Source organism: Octopus bimaculoides, chromosome Z (genome assembly GCF_046866305.1).
Source record: "Octopus bimaculoides isolate indiv1 chromosome Z, ASM4686630v1, whole genome shotgun sequence".
Taxonomy (NCBI): domain Eukaryota; kingdom Metazoa; phylum Mollusca; class Cephalopoda; order Octopoda; family Octopodidae; genus Octopus; species Octopus bimaculoides.
Genome location: NC_142944.1, coordinates 193,106 through 203,901, shown reverse-complemented (window position 1 = coordinate 203,901; position 10,796 = coordinate 193,106). Strand labels below are relative to the sequence as shown.

The window sequence follows — 10,796 nt, the reverse complement described above, 5'->3', positions numbered from 1 at the left end:
TTTCAATGACAAATGAAGCCCCCCCCCCCACCTAATATACAATAATGATGATGATGATGACGACGACGATGATGATGGTGACAACAACAGCAGCAGCAACAACAACAACAACATCGAAAAATACGTTAGGAATGAGAACCCAGGTTCAAAATTTCCCCAAGACACCTGATGAAGGCTGGAGGGTATATCACCTGAAACGATGTGTTAACAACAAACAAGATGAGGGCAAAGATCTGTCAATTGTCAGTAATGTAAATAGCACCCTACTAGTTTAGACCTTAGTACTAACCAGTGAGCTTCTAGGCATTTACTCAGGTTTCCAGAAGTACTGACCAAATTCCCTCAAATATATTGTGGAATACATAATAAATTACACTTGTCTTTCATTGATTCAGAAAGCATTCAAGATTAAGTTTATCTTTAATTGAATTCAGAACCATGATATAAAATGGTTAAAACATATTCCATAGTTGGTAAACAAGTGGAGACTAAAGACTCAAGAGGGCTCCTTAGTCATGCTGAGAGTATAACTATCTCTCTAGTGTTAGTGCTATGATACAGTCTACCTCTAGTAGACTGTGGAGTAGATGGTGATCAAACAGAAACAACACGTTGAGAAGATCCTTTAGTCTTGTTGAGAACAAGCAAACGCTTCTAGTGGTGGTGGCACGATAAAATGCAGCCAGTTTATTCTATAACATGGTTGGTGACAGGAAGAGCATCTTGCCAAAGAAACCAAACCAGAAATATAATATACAACTGAGATATGGTCCTCTGACCCAATTAAGAGGGCAGCAACTCTGAATAACAATTGACTCAAACTGTGACAACCTTTTCAACCCATGCAAGCATGGAAGGCAGGCATAAAATGATGGTGGTGGCAGCAGCAGCAGTGGTGATGATGATGATGATGATGATGATGTTAAATTGCACTGTAAAGTAGATTATACTGTAAACTTATCTGGCTGAGAGTCCACTGGTTTTGTAATTCGGAGAGGCACTTCTTGATTTCAAAAGAATGAGTCAACAATAGAAACCATGCTAAAATTATTTCTGTCTGCATTGTTGATCTGCTTGGAGTTTAAAGTATGAGAGCAAATAAAAGGCAAGTGACAAGCAATTTTAAATCTGAGTTTGATTTCAAAATCCATCATCATCACCACCACCATCACCACCACCACCACCACCACCACCACCACAACCATTATCATCATCATCATCACCACCACCACTACCATCATTATCAATTAACACCCACATTCCATGGTTTGGATGGTGGGACATGTTAGGCCCAAGGATTACATTGTGCTTCTGTGTCTGTTTTTACCACATTTAGACGCCCTTCCTAATGCCAAGCACTCTACAGTGTGTTCCAGGTGTTTTTTTTTTCTTTCACAAGACCAACGTAGAGGGTGGGGATCTCCATGCAGCTCTCAAAACTATGAATCCCAAGATGGTGACTTGGGGTTCAATGTATGGGGTGGGAGATGAAGTGGCCAGAGCACAGCAGGTTTCTTGTTGAGGTTCACATGCACATTGTCATTCATGCTTAAGAAAAGAGGGCAGGGTGGGGGATAAGGTGGGGATGAGTAGGATTTATTGGGCTGAAATTGGAAAGAGATAAGAATAATAGTTGATGAGGTGTCTTGATAGACACCCCCCCCCCCTTCAAAGTACAGTAGTATCTCATTTTATGAGGACTCACTTTATTAGACCCCAGGTTTACAAGTTTTATTTTTCAGCTCTCTTTTGTTTGGTGAGCTGAAAGTTTTGAAGCACAAAATCTAGTGTGAGTGGAAGTGATTCAGAAAATGATAATAATAATAATAATAATAATAATAATAATAATAATAATAATAATAATAATAATAATAATATTTATTATTATTATAAATGATCTTGTCATTTTTTTTTTTACTTTACATGAAATATTCTTTACCATTCTACTGTAGTTTTATAGTCATTTATTTACAATTATTATAAATTATTAGTAAAATATTTTTCTGAGAATGAAATATGATTTATAACATTGCTACGATGAGAAATTATTGCTCTGCTTTATGAGTTTCTGCTTTACAGATGGTCTCTGGGAACAAATTAACTCTTATATTGAGACATTACTGTATAAAGATGAATAGAAGTGAATGGGGACAGAAGACCTGGGAAGTGTGGATAGGTGGATAGTAATTTTAAAAGAAATTTGGTTGATGCATTCAAGTGAAAAGTGAAGGGGAGAGAAAGATTGAGAGTGAGAGGGATGATGGAAGGAGTGTGAGGGAGAGTGAGGTAGAAGGTGAGAGAGACACTGAGAGAAGGAGAGAGGAGAGAGGGGAAGAGAAAGAGGGAAGAGGAGAGGGAGAGAGGGAGGGAGAGTGTGAGAGGGTTAAGCAAAAGAGGGAGAGTGAGAAAGGGTCAGAGAAGAAAGGGTCAGAGAGAGAGAGAGAGAGAACATGGTGTAAGTGGTGAAATGTCGAGGTACAAGTATTTTATCGTTCAGTTTAATTCGATGTTCATTCTATTGAATGAGTTACAAATCAGTGAAAGACAGAAGTTAAAAAACAGAAACTAAAAGAAAATAAATACATCTATGGAACTCCTTCAAACTGCTTCTTTATATGGATGTATCAAAGAGCCATAAACTGAATAGTCTAACAACTGAACTAATGTGGAAACATCTTCACAAATATCCATAACATGACGATTTCTTTCTTTCCTCTCACTACAAAACATAACAAACTTTAATAAATATATTTCAGTGTTTCAGCATTCTGTTTCCATATGTACCATATATACATATATATATATATATATTGTTTAATTGCATGTGGCAATCGGTTAAAATGTCTTACGGTTAAGCTGATTCCTATGTATTTCCCTGAAGAGAAGATTACATCCTTATCAACATCACCAATTCCTATGGAAGGTATAATTTGTAATCTTCGAAACATATGTTGGAAATAAAAGTATGCAGTTAACATATACGTTTTACTCCATTTACTAAATTTGTATATTTACTCAAGTACCCAAAATATCAAGGAGTTTCTACCTCATAAACAGGAGTTACACCACAGTCATCTTGTAATCTTTGCTACCCTGGTATCTATTAACCAATTCATTTTGTCCGAGTTATTTATTAACTTAGAGAAAATAAATACATATATATATATATATATATATATATATATATATATATATATATATATATATATATATATATCGAAATCGAACTAAATTCGACGACTGGCACCCATGCCAACATTGTCTCCTTCATTGGACACGAAACTCTGCTTGCGAAGACCTGTTGGGGCAAGCGAAAGTGAAATTGTGATGGCACCTGTGCCCAGCGTCGCCTTTCTGGCACTTGTGCCCATGACGTGTGTAAGGACTTTCGAGCAAGATCGTTGCCAGTGCCCCTGGACTGGCTCTTGTGTGGGTGGCACAAAATACACCATTTTGAGCATGGCTGTTGCCAGTACCGCCTGACTGGCCTTCATGCGGGTGACACGTAAAAGCACCCACTACACTCTCTGAGTGGTTGGCGTTAGGAAGGGCATCCAGCTGTAGAAACTCTACCAAATCAGATTGGAGCCTAGTGTAACTATCTGGCTTCACCAGTCCTCAGTCAAATCATCCAACCCATGCTAGCATGGAAAGTGGACGTTAAATGATGATGATGATGATATATATATATATATATATATATATATATATATATATATATATATATATAGTAAAGTAGTATAAGTATGTAAATTGAAGTAAAACACTGTCAATACACCAGTAATTTATTAATTGAATTAGCTGTAAAGAATGTGTTCCATGCACAAATTGATATATCCAGTTACTTAATCCTTTAGTAATATTGGATTTATAAGAAATGTCTTAATGTATGTCTTAATAATGGATGTCTTAATAAGTGGCTTAAAGAGGGTACTCAGTTGCAATGGTGAAGGCCTATCAATCCAGAGCATATACAGGGAGCTTATTTAATAAATCTTAAATGAACTTTAATGAAAATTTTATTTTATAAGTTATTGCATTTGTGACTAAAAGTTTGCTCATGTTTTATATTGATAGCTTCACTTAGATGACTGCAATGGATTCTTATGACGTGTCACAATTTCTGGTTTTACCTTATATTCATATTTACTTTACAATTATATAAGGAGTGGGTTTAAGTGAATGTATATACTTGTTTAGACAAGAAAATCATATATCATCGTCATCATCATCATCATTGTTTGATGTCCATTATCCATGCTGGCATGGGTTAGACAGTTTGACAGGAGCTAGCTAGCTGGGGTGCTGTCCAGAAATTAATGCATTTCAAATTCAAAAAACCAAGTCAATTGTTGCTTGTTTGTTTGTTATTTTTTTATCCACTCTGATCATAAACAGCCATTAACGACAGGATGATGTTTGAACAAAAATTGATATAGCTACAGTGAAACTTCATGAAAGAAAATAACAAACAAAAAAACGACTACCAGAATGTATCTTACAGTGATGCACACAGCAACAAATATTGTTGTATTTTCACAGGTTGCTCTGTGTTGAAATAATGCTGTCAATGTGATTTATTTTGGATCAGCAGAAATTATTTTTTCAATATAGTCTATAATAAGAATTAATTATTAGCAACAGAAGCAGTATGAATACCAAAGTGTAATCTTTAGATCCAACTTAACAAGGATGCCATGTTAAATGAGAGAATTTCCCAAGGCTAATTATTCAGGTGTTTTAACATTGCATCCATGTCGTGCTGGATATAGTGTTTACCTGTTGGTGTTGATATTGCTTCTGTTGCTAATAATCAATCTTTAATAAACTTGGTGGCTATTTGTGACATCAGTGTCTGAAAAGATGGTGGTGAAATTCTATATATTGTAAAGGTGTCAAGCTGGCAGAATCATCAACACACTGGACAAAATGCTTGGTGGCATTTCATGTCTTTACATTCTGAGTTCAAATTCCACAAAGGTTGACTTTGCCTTTCTTCCTGTTGAGGTCGATAAAATAAGTACCAGTTGTATATTGAGGTCAATGTAATCAACTTACCCCAACCAAGATTTGATTCACATGTGGCGATCAGTGGTTTCCAACAGAACAAAATCCGGTGAGATGTGGATTCCATGACAGGTGAGTTTTGTTTTCTATGATCTGCATGTGTGCTTTTATACACCAAGCACCTATATGAGAAAACCTCTCGAGGCTAAGAATGCAGTATTTAGTGTTCTAACACAGCATTCATGTCAAGTTGAATATAATGTTTACTTTTTGGTGTTAATACAGCTTTCATTGGTAATAATTTATTTGTAATAAGCCTGCTGGCTGTCTGCAACATCAGCATCTGAAAAGACAGTGATATTGTATATATTGTAGCAATGACATTTGACTGGAATGTGGCAATCAATTGGTTCCCACTGATGAGGTCCAGTAGACTGAAATTACATGATATGAGGATTCTGGCACCCATGACAGGTAAATTTCTTTTACTATGGTCTATATGTGTGTTTTTATGCACCATGCATCTATATTAGAGGGTCCCTCAAGGCTAATATCACAGCATCTATGTTAAGTTGGATATAATGTTTATGTTTTATAATAAGAATGTTCTAGTGGTTGCCTACCATGTGGAATATCCATAGGTCCAGCTGTAATATATGATACAGTACTGGACATCTTATTCAGCTTCCAGAAATATGGAATTACAACCACCCTGGCCTCACCACACCCCAAAAAAAATGAAAACAACACAAAATACCTTTGAAAGTGTTTTTGAAATTAGTTAATTTATATTTGCATTTGGAGATTTGGTTTTCAATTTTTAAAATTTATTGATAAAGGTTAAACATACTCTGATTTAGAAGTGTATTTTTTGTACCTGCATCAGTTAAATAAAATTATATTTTTTACTTTTTTTTAATTTAATTTTTATCTTACAAACACGATACTATTTACATTGAAGAGTATGATAAATTTCAGGAATTTTAAATGAATTAATAAATATGAAATAGACCCAGCTTTAGAAGAGTATTAATTCAAATCTATTAAATAACAATTTAGTTCTTTACTTTTCATAGTTTATGTTATATTTTAAGTATCTATTAAGAATATCTCCAGAAAGTCGGAAAATCCATAAATCTGGCATCAAGCATGTCAGATATTTGGTCCGCTACTATAGATAAAACATTATGTTACTTGGAAATAATTATAACGTTTGACATTCTTTTGCGAAAAAGAAATAGTTAGAAGGGACACAACCCCGTAGCCAATAATAAAGGGAATCAACTGCTTTTGCTTTCTTTGTTACTTACGTAGATGTTACTTTTGTGTGTAATCTACAAATTAAAAGGCAATTACTCTAGGTTACTCTGTCGTGTGATCTAAGTCAGCGAATTTACTTTGATGTGTAATCTATGAGTTTGTTTTAATTATTATATTGTTTATTTTTGCAGCGTGGAAGATGTTTGTAAGCCATTTAAGAAACACACAAAAACCATGAGTTTCACTTCAACATTTAAATTTCATTTGTGTCATCGCTTTGAAAATGCGACCTGTTCGCTGACAAAATGGTTTACAAACTTCTTCCACGCTGCAATTGTTTTTGTTTCAGCACACGATCTTAGATCAAGTCCCTTGCTATGCAAGTACATCTCTGTAATAGTTTATTTTTGCTTTCTTCTTATTCGTATTTGCTAAGAAAAATAGTTTTATTTTTATTAAAATAATTTTATCGATGAATTGGGCAAACATTTGTTAGAAACACGAGAAAAAGGTCTTCAGCTCTCTTCATCATATGTAGCCAACAGAAATAACCAAGGTGAGATTGGAAGGTTCTTTGCTTCACTCCTCTCATCTTTTTCAAAATATGAATTTTTGAATCCAACCAAGTTCTTTCAATAATGACAACAGCCAGAGAGCTGAGGAGATTGTGGAAGACCAAGGACAATAATTATTCCTGTAGTAATTGGTGCACTTGGCACAAAACCAAGAATGCTGCCTAAAAAACTGGAAGACATTGGAATTAAAACTTGCATTGTCAACATGCAGAAAAGTACCATGTTATATTCAGGAAGAATCCTAAGAAAGATTCTTGAGATTTGAGTAGAATTCTAAGCCAGGTAGTTAGTTTATATCACAGAACCTAGTACTAAACTGGTACTTTATGTTATGAACCTGGGAGGGACAAAAGGTAAAGTTGATCTCAGCAGGATTTGAACTCAAAATGTAAAATGGCAGAATGAAAATACTGAAAGGCATTTTTTCTGACATTAATGATTCCACCACCTTTGAATAATGGTTTCTGATTTATGCCCAAGGTCAACAGTTTTAAGGGGAAGGAATAAGTCAATACAATCAACACCAGTACTTGGTTGATATTCTATTTTAAAAAACTTGGATGAAAAGTAAAATTAACCTTAGTATGGATTTGAACTCGTATTTATCTGATGAGTATCAGATAAAACAGCAGAAGGCATTTGATCCAACACTTTGTTAGTTCTTCCAGTTTACCATCCTAGAAGATGATGATGATGACAATGATAATTATGACGGGGATCCTTTCTCCTGGCGGCACAAAGCCTCAGATTTGGTGGGAAGGGATTAGTTGATTGTATCAACTCCAGTGTTTCACTGGTACTTAATTTATTGACCCAGAAAGGATGAAAGGCCGAGTTGACCTCAGCAGAATTTTAACTCAGAACATGAAGACAAACGAAATACCACAAAGCATTTTGTCCGGGATGCTAACGACTCTGCCAGCTCACCACCCTAATGATGATGATGATGATAGTAACATGAAATACTACACAAAAGAACAATACAAACAGAAGGTAATTTTTAAAAAAAAGAGTGAGACAGTCTCAAACAGATTAAGGTTAAGGAACAAAAATAGAAATTTAAAAAATAATAAACAAAAATAGAAATAAAATCATTTTGAAATACCTTGAAGCTCCTCCCCTTTGTAGGATTGCGAATGATAAATTTCTCTGAAAGAAATAAAATGCAGAAGAATAAATAGAATCAAAAAAGACAATATTTCTTTATTAAATTAAGTTGTTAATTGTATAATATTTTAAACGTCTTTGTACAGGTTGGAGTAAGATGGTTGTCAGCTCATATCATTTTTCCATTCTTATTTTTATATTCTTATGTCATTTTTGTCCATAAATACACACACTGAAATCTAACATCCCATCCTAATGGATTTAATCAGTCTTGCATCTCACAAAGTAGAAGATTCCTCTTAGATTACAACATTGCAGCGAATGGACAAGGCCCCCTTCTTACCTGCTCTCCAACAACTTTGTTGTATTCCATATAACAACAACACCAGTGCCACTACTGCAGAAGCCTCTAATGGAAATATGACAATTTTGTCATATCAACACAAAGCACAGTCCTTGATCATATCTAAAAAAAACAATTTTGTACATTATTCTCTCCAGCAGCTAAAACCCTCAAAATTACAACAAAGGTTAATCTTCACAATCATAGAGAATTTTTCCTGGTGACTTCACATAATGCAACCAAAACTCCATCAGAGAGACCGACTATCCTCTGTGGGGCCAGAAAATACTTCAATTTTGATCAGTTGTTGATTTTTTACAAAAATTAAGACTCAATGGATACAGCTCTGCATCCATGCAATCAAACCTACAAGACTGCTTTTAAATGAAGGCCATCTAACCAGTACCCTGGGAAGAAAATTTGCTTAGTGGCTGCAAATCCAGGTCCAAATTTTATTTACAAAAAAGTGAATTTTTTTCAATGTTAACATCAAAACAAATGCAGATGCAATAATAATCTTTATTATTAGGAGGGTCGGTTGAAATGTTCATAGACTGAGCAAAACACTCTCATGGAATGTAACCAAATGAAGTTCATGTTTTAACGTAGATCTTCTTATTGTCCACACACTTCCATAAGTAATTGAAGTGCTTGGATCACACTGGTGAAGAAGCTATTCTGTCGGTCAAAATGGTCATCAACAGCAGATAAGATGTCATCATCACAGAGATTCTGGTGCCCAGTTAAATGTTTTTCTATGTTGGGAAACAGATGGAACCAAATTACTAAGATAGGGATGGGTGATCAACCAGTTCAAAGCCAGTCATGCACAGCTACCATTGAAACCAAGGACTTGTGTGCTGAGACATTGTCCATTCATCAGTTTTTCTGGGTGTTTGGTCTTGATAGCCTTCCAATACTGCCTAAGCAAGTTGACTTTGAACTTTCCATTGATGGTGTGATCATTTTGAAGTCAATAAACACAATATTTTTGGCATTAATGTATATATCAAGCAAAGCAAACATAAGCAGTAAAAATACAAATTGCAAGTATTTCAAAACGTGGAAAACAACATGATGAAAACTAACAAAAAACAAAGAAAATAATGTGTTCCAAAGGTATGATGAGAGGGCTCAGGAAAAAGATAGAAAGATGGGATAGAAGGAAATAAAAGAATGAAATGTGAAAAGGTAAACTGAAGTGAGTGCTAGGCAGGAGATGAAACAAAATACACGTCGTACCTATGCACTGGTCAAGTAGAAAAAGGATGAGTGATAAGAAATTGGATGGTCTTTTGGTACCAAAAAGCGAAGAAAGAGAGAGACAGAGTGGAGTAGAGATGGTTAGGGAAAAGCAAGTAAGAAAAAGAGAGAGAGTGCAGAGTTAAAAAGGGAATAAAGATAGACAATCGTAGGGCGACATGCCATGCTTGAGGGGACCTATTGAGTCAAGTACATTAAAATCAAAATCAAATCAAATCACAATCACAATCAAATGGAAATTGTAGTTGTGGTCCCTGTGCCATTGGCACATAAAAAGAACCATCCAAACATGGCTGAAGTCAGCACCACCTTGACTGGCTCCCATGCTGGTGGTACATAAAAAGCACAATTCAATCTTGGTCGATGCCAGCCCCCTCTGACCACTGTGCCAGTGGCATGTAAAAAAGTACCCACTACACTCTCAGAGTGGTTGGCATTAGGAAGGGTACCCAGCTGTAGAAACATTGCCAAATCAGATTGGAGCCTGGTGCAGCCTACTGGCTTCCAAGACCCTAGTTGAACCCTCCAACCCATGCCAGCATGGAAAACGGACGTTAAACGACGACAACGATGATGATGATGATGATGAGTAGATAGTTGACAGAGATGAACAGAAGAAGAAATGTAAGGCAGTAAAGAGAGAAAGGCAGCAGATAGGTAGAGAGGCAGATAGAAATAGATGGGAAAGGTTTTGTGCACAAGAGGAGAGAGGAGAAGGACAAAGAAAAGAGAGAAAGTCTTGCACCAAATATTAAACAGTGTGTGGGGTACCACTGAGTGGGAGCAGAAATGGGAGGGGGTGACATTACATTGACTAACAACCACAGAATGGTGCCCAGAAAGTTGGCATATATATATATATATATATATATATATATATATATATATATATATATATTTATTTATTTATTTATATACAATTTTATGTATATTATAATATATTATTATATATATTAATATTATAATATTATAATTATCATATTATACATATTAATATATAATAATATAATTATAACAATATATTATTATAAAAGCATCAAAAGCATCACAAAAATATCACAAAAAAACTGCTACTCAGAGTTTCATGTTCCCATTCTTTGGACAGTTTAGATTGTTTGACAAACAGGAACGTGAAATACTGAGTAACAGTTTTTGTGATGTTTTTTCAGCTTTAATAACAAAGTATATTACTCTATCTTCGGTATTCGAGTACTATTTCTTCCCACCTTCTTTCACATTTA

The 10,796-nt window shown here is 35.1% G+C and overlaps 1 long non-coding RNA gene across 1 annotated transcript; it reads right to left on the bottom strand.

Moving 5' to 3' along the window:
* Positions 1 to 4,359: 4,359 nt before the first annotated feature.
* On the bottom strand, positions 4,360 to 8,417 carry LOC128249613 (uncharacterized). Its single transcript, XR_008265729.2, has 3 exons — positions 8,293 to 8,417; positions 7,948 to 7,991; positions 4,360 to 5,350 (listed from the first exon to the last, which is right to left on the bottom strand). It is a non-coding gene; the product is annotated as an uncharacterized LOC128249613 (long non-coding RNA).
* Between the last annotated feature and the right edge of the window lie 2,379 nt (positions 8,418 to 10,796).